Below are 25,196 nucleotides of genomic sequence, written 5' to 3' on the forward strand. Positions count from 1 at the left end.
TGATTTACAGTTTAGTTTCAATCTCTGGCATAATCTCCTGAGGAAATAAACTCTAGAAGTCAAATAAGAAAAGTGAGGAAATGTCTTTAATACGATAATGCAAGTATTCAGCAGGTGAGTGTGCAATTTGCAGTGAAATAGCTTTGAAATGATAAATGTCTGAATGCTTTCTGTTACCCTGTGTGGGGAGTGGGAAAGGAGGGCAGTTTGAAGCAAAGCATGCATACATGCTTCATTGTCAGTAAAGATACTCTGAGAGTTAAATATCTGGGATGCTGTTCAACCATTCTTGACTTAAGAGGAAGCAACTATTTCTTATGAAGGCTGGAGTAAAATCTAAATCACACTTAGACACAGCTCTGAGCACTGGGAGGATAGCCTCCAACACCTTTTTCCTAACGTGCTGCTGAGTGCCTGAGACTGTCAATGTCCTTCATGGTTTGGAGAGCAAATATCAGTGGCTACCTATTCTTTTTTGAGCACGCACTGGTCTCAGTGTTTTTGCAGTTTGATAGTTCACCATTTTCCTCTTATTTTCTTGTAGTGATAGTGGGGCTGGCTTAGCAGGAAAGTCTCTGCAAGCAGTCTTTCTAACCCCTAACCTACCCAAATGTTCTGTGGATTTTACAGGTGGGAAGGAGCAGGGAAGGACTTGAGATCTTTCCCTTCTAAGAAAAGAAAAGAGGAAAACCAAACCCAAACAAAGTTAAAGGAAGAAGCTGCTGGCTGGATGCCACTCTGAATGGACTTGTTGTTCTCCAGTTCTCTGGACCTAATTAAGCAATTCAATTTCTACAGGCGATGGCGAAGTCTAATGGCAGCAAACAGAAGATAGTTAACACATGGGACGTGCCTGTGATGTGGCTTTCTGGAATGAGAGATTGCAATCACAGGACGAGGAGAGGAGGGATGAAGGGTAAGGGGAGCAGAGGGAAGGAGGTGCCTCCACAGAGACAAAAGTGGCAGACACAGGAAGGAGCTTTGTTTCCTCCCAGCAACGCCGGGAAGAGCTGGAGAGAGTTTGATTTCAAAGTCCAACAATGAAGTGATGGCATTTGTTTCCAATTCAGCAGGAATGAGTGTATGGTTTGAACAATTCTTTCGAGGTTCCTGGCAGGGGGAATATAACTCATCTCAGCTGGCTGTTTTTGGAGATCAAATGACACAAAAAAATTTGCTCAAAGCTTAGGGTATCCTTCTGGCAGCCGGAGACCATGCACATCTTCACAGATTTGCTATTTGCTCTAATGTGGACCAAGAACTGCGTGCTGTGTAGAAAACTGCTTGCTTACAAAACAATCTTATTACTGCCAGATGTTGGCTCCCTGCCTGCTTTTACATAATTCAGGCTTTTCTTTGCTCAAGATGTTACAATTTAAAGGTGCTTTAGAAGTTTTATTTTAAAAGCCTTGATAATGCTTTTATCCTTATTCTTTTTTTCCTCTTGCTCAGATGACTCTTCTACCACCACATGCTGCAATCTGGTGTATGTGGAATATGTTAATGTGTATAACCAAGAACAGCAAAACTCTTTCTTAGCTCTACCCCTGGGCTGATTAAAACAAGCATAAAAATATCCCTAAAGCTGTGCTGTCTGCATCCTGGTGATTCATATATGCCAAATATAATGCGCACCTTTTGTCTTAAATGCTGCCTTAGATAGTGTGTGTATGTGTATTTATATATATTTATGTATCGATATGTTTTTAATTAGATACTTAGGTGAGGGATTACTGTAAGTGACCAAGGACTGATAATAGAGGCTTAAGCCAGGCAAATGATGTGCCGTAGAAGATTTCTCCATGCTGCTAGCAGAGCTTTGGACTCATAGACTTCATTCTTAATTCATGGACAAGTAACTACCAAAGAAGCATCATCATAATCGCGTGGCACGTTCTTCACTGAATTTTCAGTGATTACGCAAACTAGCAATCAGTAATAATTACAAGATTATTTTAGCAGGCTACCTGTGGAGTTGGAAGTGGGTGCTTCAGTTCTACCTCTTTTTTGTTGTTGTTGTTGTTTGTTTGTTTTTTGTATTTTTGTTTAATGTCCTTCAAAGATGGCTACTGCAGCCTGGCCATTAAAACTGTGTGGTTCTAGGGTAGGCTAACTCTTGAGGACAACTTCAGATGCCTTGACACACATTGTTTGTGCCTCCTTTGCCTGGAAAGCAGAATATAGTCAGTCCTTTGCTAGGAAATTCACCGGTTTGTAGAAAACAGTAGTAATTTGAAGGAAATAATGTAAAAATCCAAACTCTTTGTCTGACATTCTCCACCAGTTTTAGACAAATATCAAAGTAACGTATGTTTGAAAAATGTGACTTTAACCTGATTGTTTCACTCTGTCTTTAGACAAGAAACACTGAAAAACACAGGATAACCCTACCAAGTGAGTTGATCCATGGATGTTCTTCCCCCCACCCTCAACTCTTTCATATTTCTATTTTTGAATACACCTTTCTCTCTACAGATCTACAGTATTTGACCATGCAAGTTCACAGTTTTCCAGTGTCATTAAAATGCTTCAAAACAAAACAAAACAAAAAAACCACCTTCATCCTCCCTTCATCCTTAGGATAAACACCACTGTAAGTAACAGAATAGACCAATTATAGCAATAGTTGTTGGAAAAATAAAGTGATAATAAGAAGTTGTCATTTGAGGATTAAGATCTAGCCTATATTTTGCCTACTTATTTCACAAGATATTGCTCTAAAGACATTGTAGTGATTAGAGCAATAAGAGCATTTTGGACATTGTGCCCATTTGGGCACACATTTGGGCCCTACTGATCTCTGAAGACCAGTTTGTGCACAAGGTTACCCATAAGGTCTACACGCACATTTCATTTCTAGGCAGTTCTTTCTCCTGTATATGAAAGCACATTTTTTTTTATCTCTGTTGCTGTCTCATCTGTAACATAAGAATTTAAAATGTTTCTCACACTTCGGAGTTGAATTCATGGGCCAATATTAATTATGTGCTCTGCTGGGACTTGTATGATCAGATGTTGCCCTTTACATGCCAGTTGGGGTAAAGACTCACTGTGTTAATCTTCAATCAGTAAAAAGATCTGGTAGACATTAGGCATTTTTATCTTGTTAGATACATCAATATTTGGAAATGCATTTTGGTTTGTCTTAGAATGAAAACACATTGTTTTAAGACTTGGTGAAAAACAAACTGCTTCAGAAAATGAGGACGTATAAATAATCAAACATTTATTTTGAAATGCAAACATTTCAAATAGATTTCATGTCTTTTTAGAACGTTTTTGGTATTTTTTTCCACAATAAATGGAAGTTTTGCCTAAGAAGACATGACATAGTACATAAATAACATAAAACCAATTTTCCCTTAAAATCAGATTCTTTACTCAAATAAAGTCATGCTGTTTCTCTTTTAGAAGTGTTGTCACTGAAATCAATGCAGTTTTCAAAATGCTTCACTTCAAAAGGGAACATTTTGAAAATATTTGTGTGAATGAAGCTGGCAAGAGCTTGTTCTCTGAGACAGATTCCTCTTAGACATACAAGAGGCAAACACAGCCTTGTTGACTAACTATTCTCTGTTACTGAGAAACCATTGAAATAAGCTTTTTTTTTTCTCTTTCCATAAACTTTGTTATTTTTCAACAGAGAAAAAAAGACATGTTGCAGCAGGCACTAGTTTGGCTGTTGTACTGAAAATATAAGAACAGAAGAATGAAGTCTGCCAGTCTTTCCCCACCCCCCACCCCTCTCCCTCAGGGCTTTCTATTCCTTAAATCCATCTGTGCATACCAAGTGCATATGTGTGTGCATGCACTCACATGCAAAGGAAAGGCATTGCAACTTCATCATGTTATCTGCAGTGTGCGTTTCCCACCAGGTGGTGCTAATGGAAGAATCTTGTCCGTGCAGCTTAAACTCCGTGCATACAATTGGTAAAGGGACACATAATACTATTCAAGCTGAGCTGGGTGCTAACTTTGAGGTTTAAACACATTGCTTTGAGCCCGTGATAACATTCAGAGCATGTGCTATTACAGAAATACATACGTGGTGCAATGATCTCACATAAATTATGGTCGTCGGTTATTCTCTGATGGAGAAACTATGTAGTAAAAAGCAGCCTTTTTTTTCAGTCTCATCTTTTTTCTTCTTTTTAAATCTGCTTCCAAGAATGTTAAATAGTTCATAGTATTGCTTTTAAGACGTATAGAACAAACAGTGAAAGAAAAGGGAGTGGGGCAAACAGTTCTGAGTTTATTGTTGAACACCCACTTGACTCAAGTAGATCCTTTAGTTTTACATTTCTAGCGCATTTGTAAGATTATGTTCATGCTGTTGGGATTACTTGATGGAAGCATCTTTAGAAATGAAAAATGTCCTCACATAGATAAACAATCCTGTTAAAATTGCAAAAAACTTTATTTTATTGATGGAGTAAAATAATACCCTGAAAAATAAGCTCCTCTTCATGGGATCTTTTTAAACAACATATCTGAAAAAGCCCTTAGGTTTGGAATTTTCCAAAATGATCAGCATTTTCCTGCCACTGGAGCCAAAGGTGTATCTCCCATGAGTCATGCCATCCCATTCCAAATACCTCCTCAATCACTTCCCAACCACAACAGAATTGAAAAAAAAAAAAAAAAAAAATAAAAAAACCCACAGGATTTATTGAGGAGAAAGACTTAATCAGCAATCAGCGTTCACATCTAAAAATAGCTAATTAGAGTGTGCTTGGTTTCTGAAGTTGAAAACAGAAGATACGGATGATGTCACTGTGAGCTAATTTTAATGTATGTTGCTCAAATGTGATTGGAGCAAAAGCATTGCAAGCTCTATCAGCACAGTATCTTTTCACAAGAGAGAATTATGGAATTGTAAAATGGCTTTGGTTGGAAGGGACCTGAAAGATCACTGAGCTCCAGCCCCCTGCCATGTGCAGGGTTGCCAACTACTGGAAGTGGATTTTGATCATTGGTGCCCTTAAGCAGCAAACTGCCTTTGTGACACGCATATAATGTAACGGATTTGAAGGCAAAACCTGTAATTATACCATGTTTACCTGGGCCAGCTCCGTTCAAATCAGGAAACTGTGTGGCTGATGCTGGAGGAAGAGTCATTGGATAACACAAATGCTCTTGGGGAACTCTTCACAGATGTCTATTTCTTTACTTTTTATAGGTTAGCAAAGGAGGAAGAGTCCTTCAAATGACAGGTAAAAATGACTGATGATGGATCTTAGCAGTAGTGAATGTCCCATGTCTTATATTTTTTTCGTGTGTGTGTGTCTTTGGAGATGGCAATGCCTTTTACAAGAAGTTTCTTCAAAAAAAAAAAAGATCTCCTTGGATCATGGTGCAAGTTAAAAGGATGTGTTGCAGGTTCAGAGATTATGAATGTGAAACTGAAAATATGGCTGGTCTGCCCCAAAGCAGAAATTTAGCTTTTGAACCTCTACAGCAAGAGTCATCTATGCTCCTTTAAAGTAACTTCTGGAAATAGGCACTTTCTAGAGCACAGCCCACATTTTTCTTTAGGTGTGCATATTAGGATGAGATGAATCATAAATCAACAGCCTACATTGGGGCTGACAAATCCCACTGCTGGCTCCAACACATATTCCCAACTTGCAGATAGGAGACATGCACACTGCATCCCCTTTGGCAATGTGCAAGCTTTCCCTTGCAAGAGCTGCGTGCAGAGAGGAACTGGGGACAATCAGTGCTCTTGGATTGTTCTCCAGGCATTTGCTGTAGGATGTTCCTCTCATTCTTCCATACCACAGGGAATTTCAGCCCATCCTGAAAATAGATAGAATCATCAGAATGCATATCAGTTGATCAAAACGGTTCAATGTGAGTCGAAGGAAAGTTAGTCTGAGACACTCTGACAACCAAATTATGTTCCACCTGCTGATGCTCTTTAAAGCTGATCTGTATCAATAGAGCTCTGAGACAGCCTTGGAAGGCCTTTTGCCTTACATTCATGTGTAATCCTGAAGGATTTGTTTCCCCACTTGAAAGAATAAATATGTAAGCTGAAGTTATCAGCACCTGTCTGGGGAACTCTGAAGTAATAAAGAATCACGTTGGTCCAAATAGTGCAGCCATTCTGATTCTGATAACTGTGTTGAGAATATATTCTCTTGTATCAAGATGTGTAATTTCAGTTTGATCTTTTCTTAGCCATTCCAGGAGACTTTCAAATCATGTGACTTCCTGGTGTGATGTGCCCAGTCCTCATCCAGTCATGATCAGCAAGGGTGCACAATAGGATCTGAATAGAATCTGAGAATGAGAAGTGTGCTTGGATCCCACAGTCAAGATAAGCTTCAGGGAAGTTCTCTTTGTCCCTTATGCCTCATAGTTGGTTGTGGGTTTTTTTTCCCCTCTCTTTCTTTCCCTCTATCTTTCCTTCCCCCTTTTCCCTTTCCCCTTTCTCTTCTTTCATTTCATTTTGGTATCTTCCAAACTCTGAAATTACTTGCTCTAACTTAATTACGTGGGTACTTTTCTTGGTGTGACTAGTGAGAGGAATGGGATGAGTTGATTTCACAACAATCTTTGACGGAAAAAATATATATATTATAGACACCACTCTAATCTTGCACTAACTGCACGCAGGTGTAATTTTGCCAGTGTCAGTGGAGCTCTGGGAAAAAAGTGCAAAGACCTGGATGAAAGCTGAAGTTTGGAAATAGCCACTTAAAAACAAATAAGAGCAACCCCATAACCCAGTTTTTACTAGATATCACCCACAGCCCTCTGAATCAGTCTTATATGTTGTGGGCTCTGCATCATACATGGTAAAATATCTAGCTGTGCTTTCCTCACTTGTGTTCCCAGACAGTTGGAGGATGGATAATGGTCTGCTATTAAATACGATAATAACTCCCAGCAGTGCCAACATACACACGTTCTGAAGAATTTAAATTAGAGTGCATAAATATTTTAAAAGGTTTATCTCCTGATAGGAAAAAAAAACCCTCCCTTTTAGGCAACAATGTAAAGTTCTCCAACTAGAGTAAACAGCCAGGATCTTCTGGCACAGGAGGCTGAAAGTAAATTTGATCTTTGGTGTTATAAAATTAACAGATTAAAACTTGATTCAGCTGTTATTTCTAATAGATTAACAGCATCAAATAGACAGCAAAATGTGATTAAACAAACAAAAGCCCCAGTTAAAGAATTACATTGATAGAATTCCTGGGTCTAATGTAGATTTTCTTCAAAATCAGATCTTCCACTTATTATTTTTTAATTGAAGTATGTTTACACTTCGTAAGCAAGGGTGAATTTGTCAGTTGTGTGTGTGGATCTTCAGGAGATTCAGCTAGTGTCATTTCAGAATATTTTGCTAAAATATCTCCCAGCTCTGTCAGAGCATATTTAACAAAAAAAGCAACCATGTCACTCAAAAAAACACATAAGAAAATGGCTTTCTTCTTCCCTGTGCTCTTTTGTTTTATTAAAAAGTCAGTCAGATTCAAACTAATTCTGGTAAAACTGAAATCAGTATAAAAGCAGTGTTCTTTTAGGGGAAAAAAAAAAAAAAAGACTAATTATTTCTGAATTAGACTTCAAATCCTAGATAAAAGCATAAGCTTTCAGAACTACGTGGTGTCTTGACAACAAGAAGTATTTATTACAATTAAAAAACTGCTATATACAAAGCAATATTTTTACAATTTTCTCTCATTATTTTTTAATGTAACAACAAAAATAAAACCAAAGTTAATCCTATTTGAAAATCTAAAAAATGACTTCCTTCTTCACACCTCTTGCCCCAATTAATCACTGTGACCTCCTTTCATTGGAGTATGTAAAACACAAGTCAACACTGATGAAAATATCCCTTTTTAGTATTTTGTGTGGAAAAAAAGGGAAAATAATAATTAAATCCTGATTTTATTACAAACTCTTGGGTTTGGATAATAAGAGTTTCCTGTCTACTAGTACTGAGAGGGAAAAAGGCAATTGAAATGGTGTGTTGCACAAGAGTTTGCTTTTCCAGTCAGTTGATCTAGGCCTGGCTGCAGAGCTGTAGGGATTACAGATCTGGCCAAAACTGTAGAAGAGAGAGTAGTTTTCACAACAGCATGGTTTCCTTGCCATGTTCAAAAAATGTGCTTTGTTCTAGAAAGATCTTCTCTTCATTCATCCCTAGCCTAGATTTTGTCTTCAGCAGTTGAAGACAAAAGCTTCTATCTGGGCTAGAGTATCATGGGATGCAAACAATGGGATTTGTGAGTGGCCGTTAGGAGTGCTGTATTTGTTAATAACAAGTTAATAACACTATCCTTATAAATGACTATAGCAGAAAATGCTAAGTCATGGCATGTGAACCAGTGATTGAGCACCTGATGGGAAGGCAGGGCCAACCCAGGGAAGCTCAGGGGCATGCAATGTCCCTGGGTGACCAGAAGGGCTGGAGCCAGGATCCACCCCTTCCCAGACTTCATTTAAGGGCTGCCAGTGGAGGAAAGGGTGGGTGTGTCACTGGAGATCTCTGCCTACCTGGGGCCTTCCATGGACAAGCAGATTCTTTCCTTTGTTTCTTTGCCCACAGCTGCTGCATTTGAGCATATCCTCACTTGCCTAGGATGTTGCTACTGTGCTGCTACTGCTGTGCATTCCATTGTGTTACAGCGTTATTATGATGTATGGTTGACTTGTTGGATCCAAAAGCCAAACCTACAAATGAGATATTTCTGTGGTGTAAAGTAATGTGGTTTTCAATGAACTCTGTTATGTAAGTCCTCTGCACATAAAATATTTCTGCATTTTGAAAGATTAAAATTCCCTAGTGGTCCAGTTTCTCTATACACAGAACAAGCACACTCATTGTATGGTCTACACATACAATCAAACTTACCTAAATATAAATCAATTTTCTTTTTTTAATGCAACCAGTATTCTCCTTTAAGTTGTCTTAGTCAATATATTTCAGTTTCATTTTTCATGTAAGAATTTTATATAATTCAGGGTAGCATGTATTCTCTAGAATGCTGAGCCAAAAGCCTTGGTGAAAGAAAGGAATAGTCAAGAAATAACCTCAGATAAAACAAACTCTCACACTATTTCATTCTTTTTGTTCTCATTTTTCATTTCTGGGGGTAGAGAGAATACCTTTTAAAAAGTTGTTTTGACCTATTTAGACCTTTGTTGTACTTTTGAGAAGTCCCTCTAGCATAAGTGAAATAGTAAACATTCAAGATTTTTTTTCTTTCTCTTGTTCAGATAGTTTCTTAGAAGCAGTTTCCAGGCAAATATATTTTTTAGAAAATATGCAAGATCTGAATCACACGTAATGTCTGAAATGACTCCTAAATGCTCATAGGCAAATGCTGCAGCATGAATATGTGATATGAGTTGTGATCACTGCCTCTCAGTACACCAAGGTAAAATCAGCAAGGTAATTGTGCTTGGTGCTGAACTGATGTTTGCCTCATTGAATTTCTGTTTATTGGCATTTTCATCAGTAAATGAAATCACAGTAATAATTGCTTTATTAAATAGCAGTTTAATGGATTAGATAAGAATAATCAAGACTCGCTATTATGGGGGTGATTTAGAAACTTACAGCTGAACTTAGACTAATCATCTAAAAGTTGTGTATGACTGTCACTGTTGTTTCAAGCACCATTTTAAATCTAGGCATTATTTATAACAGGACAAGGTTTTTCTTGATGAAAGAAAATGTGATTTCCCAGCTGGAACTGAATGTGTTTGCTAAAGGCTGCATGCCTTCTCCTGGTGACACAGGCCAAGTTCCAGTACTAATTCTATAGGCAGCGATCTTATTGCAACTGTCTGTAGGGGCATGTAAAAATGCCATTTAAAATGTTTTCTAGTTATTGGAAATTCAATCACTCGTCTGCACAACTTTTAGTTCCGGCCATGTATGCAGAGACAAAAATTTTGTATGTGAGAAATGAGTTGAAAAATCAACTGCTAGCTTTTTATCTGTAGTAGCAGATAAGAGTTCACTCTTGCACTGCAAGGAAATGAGGTGTACATGTGTGACTTTTAAAGAAGTGAGAAAAGCCACATGGAGATCCCAAACCCGATTTTGTTTAGTGATATTGCTCATTGCGGTGTTGCTCAGCTATTTAGAGACAAAGAAACCCTGGAAGGGAAGGATACAATGGGGAGCAGTTATCCTTTAGCCAGTGAATGAGAGCTGGCTCAGAACTGGTCAGAGTAGAGGTACTAATAGTTTTTTCCTACCAGGACCACAGTCAGCATACATCAATAAAAGGAAAGCTGCAACTGCCCTTATTAAACAATTGATCACAAATGTACACATGTTTTTAACCAGGAATGATTGTGCTGTAAGGGAATATGATCATTAATTTTTAACAGGCCAGAAGCCCTTTTGTTGTAAGAACTTCTTGTCAGAGTGGAATCCTCAGACATTAAGGAGCAGCTAGGACCTGATTTCTTTTCCACTTTAGTTCTCCTGTTCTTTCTTTGTTTTTCTTTAGTATAGCTCACCACACAGGACCTGACAAAGATTCCCGACCTGTAACATCCACTTACGTTGCAGTTCACATTAACACAGTGTGTTTCTATGTATGCTGATCCAGCTCCATTATCTTTGAGGGACACACGTAAGAACCCACTTGCTTTTCATTGGAATATTAAAGCAGTTATGCTTTAGTCTTGTTTTCTGTAGAGCTACCTGTGGGCCGCTGCTGAAAAAAATCGTGGTTGGTCTAATGCATAGACACTGCCATGTCATTGTACACCTAGTGCCTGTTTCTCTGTCCCTACGAATCTGTTGGATGACCAGTGATTTTAGATTTGGGATTTTGGCATGCTGCACTCAGCTCAGCTTGTGTTGTACTGTATTTGCTCCTGTAAAACTCACTGAAATCACAGGGACATAGTATCCAAGCCCCAGGGAGCACAAAATGTATACTTTTCAACCCGCAGTATTGTTGCTGATCTCTAACACTTTACTGTGCAGGTGATGGAGCACTGGCACAGCCTGCCCAGAGGCAGTGAGGTTTCCTCCTTGGAGGTCTCCAGAAGCCACCTGGGCTTGGGCCTGGGGGCCTTGCTGGAGCAGAGCTGGGCCAGATGGACTCAGAGATTCCTGACAGCCTCAGTCATTCTGGGATTCTTTGAGTTTAAGCAACATACTTCTTTAAACTCCCATGGGAAGTGTGATGCGGCCATGGCTCTGGAAGATAATCCTTATCCACTTATGGTGGCCTTCAGAGTCACCATATCCCACAGCCAATCCCTCCAAGGTATTTCCACGTTCATTCTTTGCTATAGGGGCACTAGGGATGAGTGGGAAATGTGCACTGGACTTTTGCTGTTTTTTTCTGTCCTTATGAACAGTGGCTGAGGGTGGTTGAGATGAGGTAATAGAAACAGATTCTTCTAGTGGGAAGTTTTTGGAGAGACACCATGAAGAGTAAATAAATATCAGTCTAAATTCTGCCAACCATTAGCCAGTGATTGGAGAGGCTGAAAGACCCTGTGGGCTTTTGGAACCCCACTGTGAGGAAAATAATGAGTATGATATGAAAATAAAGAGAATATTCCAGTGCTTGCAAATTTCTGGCAGAGTTTCAGTCAAATGCAGAAGAAAAACAATTCTGCCTTCCCAGCACTTCCTTTGCACCTCCTGTAAGCTAAGGTCACAAGGAACTAAAAGGAATTCAGCATGTAAAGAGTCAAATAACCCAACCATCAACACTAATGGGGAAAAATAAGCCTCTCTGCTATTTCCACTAGCCTTTACATGTTTAGCATCTCCTCCTCAGCCCTCTGAGTCTCTCTCATGTTAGTATCTATTCATGGGTCTGGGCCATTTGCAGAATTGTTAATAATGTATCAGACCAGAGCAGTGCTAGAAAATCTGTGCTGGAAAGTCATGTCTGGTGACATGAACCCTGAACTCTTCTGACGGAACCTTCTGGGGATAAAAGACAAAACACCTTTGTTTTGCTTCCTGCAGAGAAAGCCCTTAGAAGATGGACTGAATTCTTTTAGGACTAGATCTGCCTCATCAACTCCTCTTACCATTTTTTTCTGGAAGTCTCTGTGAATCAAGTCTAAGCCCAGGTAGTTCTAATGACAGAAACTCTACTCCTGAGTATTTAACAAATGTTAAATAGAATGGATTTGATATATTTGAATGAATTAAGAATTTCTGACTTAAAAAAGTCTGTTTTGGAAGATCAAGGAAACAGCATGTCTGAGATGATATAATTGTTTAATTGAGGTCTAACTTGTTGCTACAACAACCAGAAGAAACTTGTGTTGCCAAGGGTCTTGCTGACAGTGGTCCTGCATGCTTTCAGCAATGTGAAAGGACTGGGGCTGCTAGCCTGAGTCACTACTTAGGCAAGAGGGTCATAGCTTTTATTAATTGAACTAAGCTTTTTACTTTACCTTTTTACTCATCAGTATTCAGGTGATTTTAGCAGATGAGCCATTCTCTCCCCAGACGGGAGTTGAACTTATAGCACTGTAATCAAAAGTATAAGAGTAAAATCTGCAGTCTGGAAATAAAAAGAACTGATGAGAGTTTAATAAGACAAATATCAGCTGCCTTTGCATGATTAACCAATATTCTTTAGTTTTGCTTAAGTAGTTCATAGAATAATAAAGTAGTTTGGGTTGGAAGGGACCAGCAGAAGAACTTTGGTTTTTTTGACCATGGGGCAATTTACTCAGCTCCTGGCATGACGGCTGCAGATGGAGCTCAACTGTCTGCAAGGGGTAAAAGGATCCTAGCCCAGGAGCTGGCGGGCCTCATTGAAAGGTCTTTAAACTAGGTAAGAAGGGGGAAGGGGACAAAATGAGGACTGCTGAGGTTCAGGTAGTTCAAGGTTCAATATTGAACTTGATGGGTGACGAGGGTGGAGTTCGAAGGGATGGAGTGTGGCAGGGGAATGCTGCCTCCCTGAAGTGTCTATACACCAATGCGCGCAGTATGGGAAATAAACAGGAAGAGTTGGAGATCTGCGTGCGGTCACATGGCTATGATCTCATTGCGATCACAGAGACGTGGTGGGACAGCTCGCATGACTGGAATGTTGTCATGGAGGGCTATGTGCTCTTTAGGAAAGATCGGCCGGTGAGGCGGGGTGGTGGAGTTGCTCTTTATGTAAGAGAGCAGCTTGAATGTATTGAACTCCACCTGGGGGAGAGTGCTGTAGCAGTGGAGAGCTTGTGGGTAAGAATCAAGGGGCGGGCTGGTATGGCTGACACCGTTGTGGGTGTGTGCTACAGGCCCCCTGATCAGGAGGAGGAGGTTGATGAGGCCTTCCACAAACAGCTGGAAGCAGCGTCACGATCCCAGGCGCTGGTGCTTATGGGGGACTTCAATTATCCAGATATTTGCTGGAAAAGCAATGTGGCCAGGCATGCGCGGTCCAGACGGTTCCTGCAATGTGTTGAAGACAACTTCCTGATGCAGGTGGTTGAGGAACCGACGAGGAGAGGGGTACTGCTGGACCTTATTCTCACTAATAGAGAAGGGCTTGTGAGGGAAGTAAAGGTTGGGGGTAGCTTGGGTTGCAGTGACCACGAGATGGTGGAGTTCAAGATCCTGAGTGGAAGAAGTAAAGCAAAAAGTAGGATTGCTATCCTGGACTTTAGGAGAGCCGACTTCGATCTCTTCCGGGACCTACTTGGAGCTGTCTCATGGGCTAGGGTGTTGGAAGACAAGGGGGCCTGTGAGAGCTGGTCAGCATTTAAGCAGCTCTTCTTCCAAGCTCAGGATCGGTGTGTCCCTGTGAGGAAGAAATCGGGAAAGGGTGGCAGGAGACCTGTGTGGATGAGCAAGGAGCTCGTGCACAAACTCAAAGGAAAGAAGAAAGCCCATGAAATGTGGAAAAAGGGTCTGACTACTTGGGAAGAATACAGGAATGTTGTCAGGGTCTGCAGGGATGCGACAAGGAAGGCTAAAGCCCGCCTGGAATTAAATCTGGCAAAGGGGATAAAGGATAATAAAAAAGGTTTTTTCAAGTACGTTAACAGTAAAAGGAAGACTAGGGAGAATGTGGCTCCCCTGCTAAGTGACGGGGGTGTGCTGGTAACGGGGGATGCTGAGAAGGCGGAGATACTGAATGCCTTCTTTGCTTCTGTTTTCAGTGAAAAAGCTCCCACTCGGGAATCTGAGACCCTGGAGGTGAGTGAGAGGATCTGGGGAATGGAAGACCTCCCTTCTGTCAGGGAAGAGGTGGTCCAGGAGCGCCTAGGCAACACCAATGTTCACAAATCCATGGGACCTGATGGGATTCATCCACGGGTGCTGAGGGAGCTGGCAGAGGTGGTTGCTGAACCGCTTTCTGTCATCTTTGAGAAGTCTTGGAGGACGGGGGAGGTGCCTGAAGACTGGAAGATAGCCAATGTCACTCCGGTCTTCAAAAGAGGCAAGAAGGAAGACCCAGGCAATTATAGGCCAGTCAGCCTCACCTCTGTCCCTGGAAAGGTGATGGAACAGCTTGTACTGGATGTCATCTCCAGACAACTGGAAGAAGAGGAGGTTATCAGGAGTAGTCAGCACGGGTTCACAAGGGGGAGGTCGTGCTTGACCAACCTGGTAGCCTTCTATGATGTTGTCTCTGGCTGGGTGGATGGGGGGAGAGCAGTGGATGTAGTCTACCTTGATTTCAGCAAGGCATTTGATACTGTCCCCCACGACATCCTTATAACAAAGCTGAGGAAGTGTGGGATAGATGAGTGGACAGTGAGGTGGGTTGAGAACTGGCTGACTGGCAGAGCGCAGAGGGTCGTTGTTGGTGGTGCAGAGTCCGGTTGGAGGCCTGTAACCAGCGGTGTTCCTCAGGGGTCTGTGCTGGGTCCGGTCTTGTTCAACATCTTCATCAGTGACCTTGATGAGGGGATAATGGCCACCCTCAGCAAGTTTGCTGATGATACGAAGTTGGGAGGATTGGCTGACACGCCTGAAGGCTGTGTTGCCATTCAGCAAGACCTGGATAGGCTGGAGAGCTTGGCAGAAAAAAACCGGGTGAGGTTTAACACAAGCAAGTGTAGAGTCTTGCATCTGGGGAGGAATAATTGCATGCACCGGTACAGGTTGGGGGATGACCTGCTGGAGGGGAGCTCTGCGGAAAGGGACCTGGGTGTCCTGGTGGACAACAGGTTGGCCATGAGCCAGCAGTGTGCCCTTGTAGCCAAAAAGGCCAATGGCTTACTGGGGTGCATTAAAAAGAGCGTGTCCAGCAGGTCGAGGGAGGTGATCCTCCCCCTCTACTCTGCCCTGGTGAGGCCTCATCTGGAGTACTGCGTCCAGTTCTGGGCTCCCCAGTACAAAAAAGACAAGGATCTCTTGGAAAGAGTCCAGCGGAGGGCCACGAAGATGATGAAGGGCCTGGAGCATCTCTCCTACGAGGAAAGGCTGAGTGAACTGGGTCTGTTCAGCCTTGGGAAGAGAAGACTGAGAGGGGACCTGATCCAGGTCTATAAATATCTGAGGTGTGGGGGGCAGAATGGCGAGGCCAGACTGTTTTCAGTGGTGAGTGGAGACAGGACAAGGGGAAACGGCTGGAAACTGGAACATAGGAAGTTCCGCACAAACATGCGCAAGAACTTCTTTACAGTGAGGGTGACGGAGCACTGGAACAGGCTGCCCAGGGAGGTGGTGGAGTCTCCTTATCTGGAGATGTTCAAGACCTGCCTGGATGCCAACCTGTGCGACCTGGTGTAGGGAACCTGCTTTGGCAGGGGGGTTGGACTCGATGATCTCTGGAGGTCCCTTCCAACCCCTACAGTTCTGTGATTCTGTGATTCTGTGACCCTTAAAGGTCACCTAGTCCAACTCCCCTGAAGTGAACAGGGAGACCTACAGCAGATCAGGTTGCTCAGAGCCCCCTCCAACCTGACCTTGAGTGTCTCCAGGGATGGGACATCCACAACCCGTTCCAGTTCCAGAATCAGGAGTAAGATTCCTCAGTGGAACTTTATTCATGATCAACTTCTCATCTGGTATCTGGTACCATTCCATGCAGATTTTCTTGAATTCAGAGGTATTACTATCTCAGTATTTCCTGATGGGAAAAATGTAACTGTCACAGATCAGTCTTTAAATGAGAATGCTCATATCAGTAACTGAGATAACTACTTAAAATGCCCTTTTCCAAAAAAAAAAAAAAAAAAAAAAAAAAAAAAAAAAAAAAAAAAGTTGCTGACTCTGAATTAGTCCTCTGGAGTATTTCCCAGAAATATATCTATTGTAAATATAAATGAAATACAATATTTACAATAGATTTACTATAGTTACTTTCTACTGCTTGAGGCAGTCTAATGTTTCAGCTGCTCAGGTTGCTTTTTAGCAGATAATAAGGCCAAGGCTTTTTATGAAGGGGAGTTTTCCCTTGTAGATTAACCTGGTGCTTACCCATGGACACTGGTCTAATTTCTGCTGCTTCTCAGATTTCTTAAGTCAAAAGATCCAGTAAATGACCCAGACTCTCCTTTCACTGTGGTGTGACTGCCCTGAACGGAGAGCCAGTCTGTACCCAAAGCTGCAGACACTGTGAAGTCCCTTCCCGAACAATCCCAAAATATCAGCCTTCAGCAGTCCATTTTGATATTACAAATGAAAAAAACATCCTTTCCACAGGAAAACAAGATAACCACAAGCTCTGTGAACCAAGAGCTTCTTGATGTAGGTTAGGACTGCTGGTTGGGGTATAGTTCTCAACAGTGACAATTCTGCCTGAAAAAAAATAAAAGGATGATAAAGAAGAGAATCATGTCACTAAAGCGTCATCATTTATGCAGCTGAAGGGGATGCAGTGAAGGGGCTGAAGAGTATCATTAAGTTATGCTGCTTTCTATTACCATTTTCCAGGAGCACAGTAAAATTAAGAGATAATTTGAAAATACACCAGGTGTGTATCTACAAAATGTTTGCAACTAGCCTCATGTCTCCCATAACATTTTCTTCATAGTGTGAAATTCCATTTCCAATTTGCTTAAAACCTCATAACTTAAACTAAGAAGGATTAGATGATTCAAATATCTGACAAATAGCACAGATTCTTATTCACATTAAAAGTCACCCAGCTGGAATAAAAATGCCCCACTGCTTGCCAAATCAGCCCCATCACATCTCAGAGAGATAAAAATGTAACTGAATACTCTCACAGGCACAATGAAACTGTCCTGAAATGCTCCCTGCTCTCAGCAAGAAGTTTGACAACAACTTATGTCTTTGCAGTGTTAAATTTTCTGCTTCTAAGGCTGTTTTTCACTCCTTACTTCCTTATTTTGTTATCTACTGTTAAATCTCTCTCTTTGGGAATATCATAAGGAATAACAGCATTCCTTAGTTAGAAGTTACAATTTCTTGGTAGCAAGAAAGTACTTGACTTTAGGGCAACCAGTCATCAAACACTGAACGATCCCGTTTTAATTTATGAATCTCATAGTCTGTAATCAACTTGTTGCACATGGTAGCACTGGAATGCTGCCCCTTTTTAGAAGTAGTAACTTCATCCACGGAAAGTCATTATGTGTAGGGCAACTGAGAGGCAGAAACTGGGAGGTCAAAGATTGAAAAGACACTCTCCACCTTTTCTTTCCATTAAAATGCTGTTTTAAAGCCCATAAGATTGTGTGGCTTTTGCCAAATGACCTGTGAAATAATATCCCCAGCTGTGATTGTAAGAGCCATTATGTACCACTGCTGGCCCTCATGTTGATTTCATGAAATCTTTTAAATATGAAATCCTCAAACCTTTGAAAAGATGGACCTGTGCATTGTGAAAGGGCATAACACACATTTTGCAGGAGCAAAGGATCACTGCCATCAATAACAACCACTGTTGAAGATAGAGGATAGTTTTCTAGGAATGTATCTGAAATGGCAGATGATCTGCTTTGGGGACTATTCTGGCATAGCAGCAAAAAGTTATGTGCAAGTCACTCTCTTGCTGGAAGAAAATCTATATAGAAACTCTGATCCAACTTATTCTGTGGGGAGAACCAAATTATAGTTTTAGTTATGGTTCAGTAGCCTCTGATTTACATTTAGGGCTTATTTATATCCCTTTTTGTATCTCAAGACATGAATGAAAGGTTTATACAAATAGCAAGGCTAGACTGTGGAGGCTATTTACTAAATCATATTGTACCTCTTTTTTTTCCCTTCTTTCTTGCATCAGAACAAGTGGGAAACTATTTCCCTCGAAAAGAGAGTCAGTGTTTGTGATGCTCATTTCTCCTTTTTTCTTTCTCCATATTTTTCCATCATCACTCTGATGTCTCTTCTCTGCAGCCCTCCCAATCAGCAGTAACGTGTTACAGGTTCTGTGGCTGTTCCTTTGATGAAATCAATGCGATCATCTGATGCCAATCACATTAGTGATAAAGGTGAATGACTGATAATCTTGCTGTCAGGGCTTCATTTTAACAGCTTGAAGTGATGAGCAGAAAGATGGAGGGATTCCTGCTGATCTGATGGTCTCAGTTTGTTTTTTTTTCCTTTTGCTCTTTTAAATGCTTAAAAAAAAAAAGACCATTAGATTCTGCTGTGCATTCTACATGCCTTGTACATTACACACAAGGGGAGCATGTGGCTCTACTTATTAACCTCATTAATAGAGAAGAGCAGAAAGCTAGCCTTGCAGGTGACACAAGTGCAGATGGCCAATCCTGACTGAATTTGCTGCCAGGCTGTTCGCAAGCACCTCATTCTTGTGCTGCATGCCTGCAACTTGCTGGCAGGAGTTGGGAGATACCTTTGAGACTTCCAAGAAATCAGGAGGTAACATTTTCCTATATACATAATTTATCTGAGAGCTGCTTTTCTTTTGGCTTCTTTTTTTTTTTTTTTCTTTTTTGGCCAGAAAATCTACTTGAAGTCTACTTGCTCGCTGAAAGGTAGCAATGCATGTGCTCCTCTAGCTCAAATTAAGCTCAGAAGACTGGGGTCCTCATGTGGTGAGATAGAAGAGTGAAAGATGCACAAACACAGTCCTCCCTCAATGCTGTTTTGCCATGAGCTGGGATTTAAGCCAGGGTTTAGAGGTTAATAGGAAGTATGACAGGGTGCACTTTTGCCTTCCAGACCACAGGATGGCAAATTCACAGAAATTTGTCACAGACACAGAGCATCTTTCTTTTGTTTGACTCTCAGAAAGGTGAGAAATGTACAGCAGAGTAGTTCTCAAACCCTGGGAGCACGTGCCAAGGTGTGCAGCCCTGTGTACCTCACTGTCTTCCAGAAGCAGAGAGGAACCACAGGTCTTCTCTTTGACATGCTGCCCTCAAAAACCTGTGGTTTCAGGTACTTTCTCCCATGCATTCTTCACTCTGGAAAGCAAATCTTGGTTGACAGCCCCAGGAGAACAGTGTTCTGTGGGATTCTCTGAGAATTAAATTAAGAAGCATAGCACGTCTCTTGTGATGGAGTATCCATAGAAAGCCCAGAACTATTTTGAAGCAAACATACCAAAAGCCTTAGTGATTTGCTACAGCATAGTCACAGACAGCTTGTAATGCTTTCTCCATGTTTCTACTTTAACTACAGTGAGTTCTGGATACAAACCAGTAATTTCCGGCGCTCGTGAGCTGTCTACCAAAGCAAGTTTATATATCAGCTCAGCTGGAATCAGTTGCCTCTGAAGCATAAATCCTGTGTAGCTCTCACAAGTCATTGGAATGAAGTGGTTGTAAGCAAAATCTGAATGAATCTGAATATTTTTTTCTTTGACAGGGCTCTATGTTCATTTAAAGGCATGTTCCCCTGTTGAAAGCCATCTATTAATGCTTTCTACTGAACTTGTTCTTCTTTCCCGCACCTTTCTAATTGTCATCATTTCCAGGTGCTCTAGTCTTGGGAACTGCTTAGATACAGGAATACTCCTACTTAAACAGGATTGAGTAAGCAGTGACCACACAGTTTATAGAACCACATAATGGCCTGGGTTGGAAGGGACCTCAAAGCCCACCAGCCCCATCTTCTGCCAAGGGCAGGGCTGCCGGAGTGTGGCAGTAGCTTAGAAAATTGTGAACTCTTAAGAACTGATCTCACATCCGGAGTGTGGCAATTCCTTTATTGATATAAATGTCCACAGACATGTAACCACTGCCCTCTTAGTTTTTCACATGTTATGGGTTTGACTGCTGGTGATTTGTATTTTCCCTCTCCAGATATTCTTTATTGCTTCATAAGGTCATAGAATAATAGATTCATAGAATCATTAAGGTTGGACAGATCACTAAGATCATCTAGTCCAATCGTCAGCCCATCCCCAGCATGCCCGCTGACCATGTCCCTTGTCACATCCACACGGTTCTTGAACGCCTCCAGGGATGGTGACTCCACCACCTCCCTGGGCAGCCTGTGCCACTGCCTCAGCAATATAGGACAGCAATAAAAAGGTAAGAAAATGACAGTTCAAGCAAATAGCTGCATTTCTGATCGGATAAGTGTGTGCTCTGCACTGGCCCATCTTATTCTGAAACATTGTTATTGTTAATAATTATATTATATATAATAATAATAATATTGTTAATATTGCTTAATAAGGTAGAGACCAGGAGTCTGGCACATGGCATCTCATCCAGCCCAGGTACTGCTTGTGCCTTTGCCTACTGGCAGCTGAGGGCAATTTTTATTTCTTTTTGGGAAGTGCTTTGAGAAGCACTCAAAGCTATACAGAAATCCAGACTTCTCATTGCCATTAAGAATCACATTCAATGTAACTGGAAAAGAAAAAAAAAACACAACAAAAACACTCTGGATTATTACCAGAAAGACTGGCCAAATTATCAAATTCCTGCCTGGTTCGTGGGAAATTCTGACATTTGGTTTAGTTCTGATTTGGAATGAAACCAGTTATTTCAAAACTGCCCACAAAAGAGAACTTTATGGGGGAAAAAAATTAGGAATAGGAAACAGTGATGCATAGTATTTCCAAAATAAAAAGTGCTCCCCAGAACATGCTTCTTTCCAGCCTTGCTGCTGCCTGTTATAGAGCGAGATGTCAAGCCAGAGCTGGGGCTGGAAGCTTACACTTGGGGATTGCTGACTTCAGCCAGGTCTCCCAGTTCTATTGGGCTTGGTGGCAGCAGGCCCACACGCCCTGTGTCCCAAGCAGCCCACCAGGCTAGCTGTTAGGAAGCCAAGCAGCTCTCAGCTGGAAAGCAATCTGTGGTTTGATACTGTTTCACTGAAGCAGGTGTGTTTTAATGTGAAGATTTCTGGCCCCGACAAATCAGTGTTTTCCAGTGAAATAGCATGTTGTCAGAAGTCTCATGACTGCCTCTAGTTGCCATTTTAATGATCAAAATCTTTATTGACCAGAGTCCCTTAGCTTCAGGCAAGCCCCAAAGATTTTGAGTGGAAAAAAGCCAGTGAACCAACCAAAAGACATATTTTGTTTGTACTCAATAATGGTGGAATTTTCAGGACTGCTTTTGGGCACTCATTTTATGAAGGAAGATTCTATCTCCAGGGTAGCAGTGCTTGGGCTATGCACACCTCCATTTCAGTCTTATCACTGATATATCTGCTTATAACCAGCTTAGAAGTATGGTACTCCTACCTCTAAGTGGAAGACAATGGCCTTATTGCCCAGTGAAGCATGTTGTCACGGTCTAATTAAAAACAGGAACTTAATCATGAGGGCACTGTTTATTCTTGTTCTTACACTGTAAGATTTCAGTGCCTTTTTTTCATTTTTTTTTTTTTTTATTATAATTGAAAAAGCTGGTTTTGTTGTTGTTTTGTTTTTATTTTTTTACTACTAGAGTGTTTAACAGAGCCTTCTAAAACAATAATATATTCAGAAAATTAATAACCTTACTCAGAAATGAAACAATTGTGGCTGGAGTCAAACTTCAGTGAAAAGGTTCCCCTTTCTGAAAATGCTGCCAGGGAGTTTCTGTGGTCTCACAGTGACTTCACAGTTCCCATGGTGGGGAGAGGATTTTGCTCTTTACAGAGCAAAGTGCCTCAGCCCTTGCTGGAATCGCTAACTCCTTTAAGAGCTAAATTTCATCCTTTCTCTGAGCTCACCTCCACCTTGGGCAGCAGCCAGCATGGGAAGTGTGGCAGAGACAGCCTGGCAACAGTCATGGTATCACCTCTGCTCAGACCCATGTGCCTTTAACCAACTGAGGAATGATGGTGTTGCAGAAGGAATACAGAATGGAAATGGAAAGGGGTACAGAACTGTATGGGTACAAATCTGATATTGTTTTTTTCCCCAGAAATGTAAAGTTTTTCCTCCTGCTTTTCATTGTGGATCAGGATTGCAGAACAGGAACTGAAAATGGCTTTATGTTCCTCAGACCTTTATAGCACCTTCTTCTCCACCAAGATTTTGCTTTTCCAGTTTTCTGGCTTCCTTCCTTGCTTTCCAGATTCAAAACTGAATCAATCTCTCAATCCTCTCAAATCTGAAACAATCCATCTCCAAATCTGACCTGATTAGATAAAACTTGCATCTTAAGAGAACAACTCAATATTTTGCTGATAGGTCTAGTGCTACCTTCTTGTTCTGGAAATGTTGGCATCTCCCAAGATTTCTTCCTAAACCTCTTCTAAAACTGCAGTCTTATAGCTGAAGATGACCAGCTTGATAGAAGTCCATACTGAGAACATCTTGCAGCTATGCTAATTTCTGAGGAGCTCAAGACAAAAACAAAAGAAGCAAAATTCCTCTCAGCAGTAACCTCAATGTTTTGGCAGGGATATGCACAGAGCACAGTAGCACAGTTTAGCAGTATGTGAAGACAGATTTGTTGTGGAAGTAGTCTAATCACAGCAATAAATGTGGTCAAATCATTCTGCCTCCAATGCCCCCCAAAGACTTTCACCTCTATAATACAAGTTCAATGTTCAGTGAGGTGTTGCTTCATCTAACCAACTGCTGTGTGGATATGAAATAAAGTGGTGATGCAGTTCCATCTTCATTATGCGCCCTCTGAAGTATCTATTTCTCCAGTAGAAAGGTTGTTTTGAATTCCTCTGTGATGGAAGGGGTCCTTTGCTTTCATTCTCTGTCCCTACAAGGATTAGACCCAAAGTCCTACACTCCTACTTTATCCTGAGGGGAGATTCCAGCAGCATCTTCATCATCATCATCTTAGGTTGGGTATGTAGAGAGCACAGGACTGTAACAAGCCTCTGGGTCTAAAGGCAAAAGTTTTACTCTTTTGGGCATGGAGGAGGCAAAAAACTGAGTTAAGCACTCACCTCTTGGTGCATTGTCTTCCATGCTCAGTCTGCCTCTGTGTCAGGAAAGCAGGAAGAAAATCTTTAAGAGCACTTTTCTCAGACTGTTTCTCAAAGAGAGCCTGGAGGGAGGGATGCAAAAGGTCATCTGACTCCTTGGTAATACATGAAAAGTTGTTTTCTCAAGCCTCACATGGTGATTTCTGTCTAGGCTGGATCCACGAAAACACTGCTAAACTCCTACTGAGACTGAGTAGAAACCAGGTGCCTGAAAGCCCCTTGCAGGTCTACCCTTCTCTACCAGGATTTGTACCCTTCCTCTCATCAGTGTTTGTGATTAAACAAGCCCCACAGAATGAGAGGCAAAGCAATGGTGGTCAGCCATTGATTATCAGTGCTGCTGCACTGTTGCTGTACCAGAAGTGATAATAGGTGAACAAGAAATAATAGGGAAAAGGATAGCTTAAGAAAGATTTGTTTTTGATTCATTTAGGATTGCTTGATTTTGTTTAGGTTTTTGTTTCAGTTTAGTAATTAAAACTCCTGAGTATAATGAGGTGGACTCATTATAATCATTAAAGTCTTTAATTTATATCTATACAGGGATTTTTATATCCATGTAATGGCTGACCTACTGATTTCTGAAGACTACAAGGATGGTGTCCATTACATCAGCTGTATATTGTGAGCTTTGTTGTCCAGCATTGTTATTAATCCAGGCAAAAAATGCACTGAAAAGAACCTACAAGCTCCAGTATATGTAAGAGCTTTGGGCTGCTGTGTGCATGGCAGCTTTTCTGAACATCTCACTGAGTAGCTTTCAGTAAGGGAGTGGAGTCTAAGCTGATATCACTGTCAGAAGCAGACCTGACTTTCAGACTTATGGGATCAATCCCAACCAAGATGTAATAGCCTTTGGAAAAATCATTCTGAGCCTCACTTTTCTGCTGTGCTAGGGGAACTGCCCCTAGGCTGGCACCACGACCTGTGGCCAGAAAGGGACATTCACCTGCTGCCAGTTGTATCCTCATCAGCTTAAAGAGCTTTCAGGTCGCCTCTGCCTCTGTATGAGCTTCCCTACCCAGGAGTTCTAGGTAGTTGTGGAAGGGGTCTGTTTTTTGTATCTTCTCTTGGATGGGGTCTGCAAGCAGTGGATTTTATGTGGGCACGGCTAAAATCATTTCTCAGAGATAAAACAAAGATTGTGCTCTGCTCAGAGATGTTGTTAGTGCCCCATGCACTATGTGAGGTGGAGGTCGTTTGTTGGCTTTACACTAAAGGTTTCTCTGATTGGGTCAATACATTATGTGGGATGTCAGTTTTTTTTTTTTTTTTTCCAATAAAACAATTTTTTTCTTTTAATTTAGAAAATCTAGCCATAATGAGTTTCAGGATTGTGCAATATGTGTTAGGAAAACAAAACTGCCCTTTGAAGGACTCACTGACAAGTTCTGAAAGTCTCCGGTTCACGCTATGGAAGCAGTCAAACTAATTTTGTACTCAGAAGTTAATTGGTATAAATGGTAGAGGAACCAGCTTCTTTCCTTGGCCTTACATTTTCAAATGTCTCCTGGAGCCAAATCAAGACACTGCACAATGGGTGTTTAAATACACTTGTCCCTATTCCCCGCCTTGCTGGAAGCAATGTCTGGAATACAGGTTGTAAATCAAGTCCTATGGTGATTGATCCGTGTGCCAGCAAGTGAAGCGTAAAAATAGCAGCATGGTTGAAAGGACATTAAAAAAGGGAAAACAGACTAATATTATTTCTGAGCTAGAGGGAAGAAATGGTTGGATCTGACATACTGGCCAAGTCTGGGTAGCCCTGGCCTTTCCAAAAAACACAACAAAGGCTTTGCTTACTTCTCTGCTGTGTGCCCCTTGTAAACAAGGAGCTAGCCCCATTCTCTGGCCTATGAATCTGACACCTGGAGATCTGATTCATTTCAGATCTGAAATTGACTTCTGTGTTTCTTTGGATGTGAAAACATATTGGTAGGATGAATCACATCTTTGCTCT

This window comes from Tetrao urogallus, assembly GCF_951394365.1.
Source record: "Tetrao urogallus genome assembly, chromosome: 3".
Classification (NCBI taxonomy): Eukaryota; Metazoa; Chordata; class Aves; order Galliformes; family Phasianidae; genus Tetrao; species Tetrao urogallus.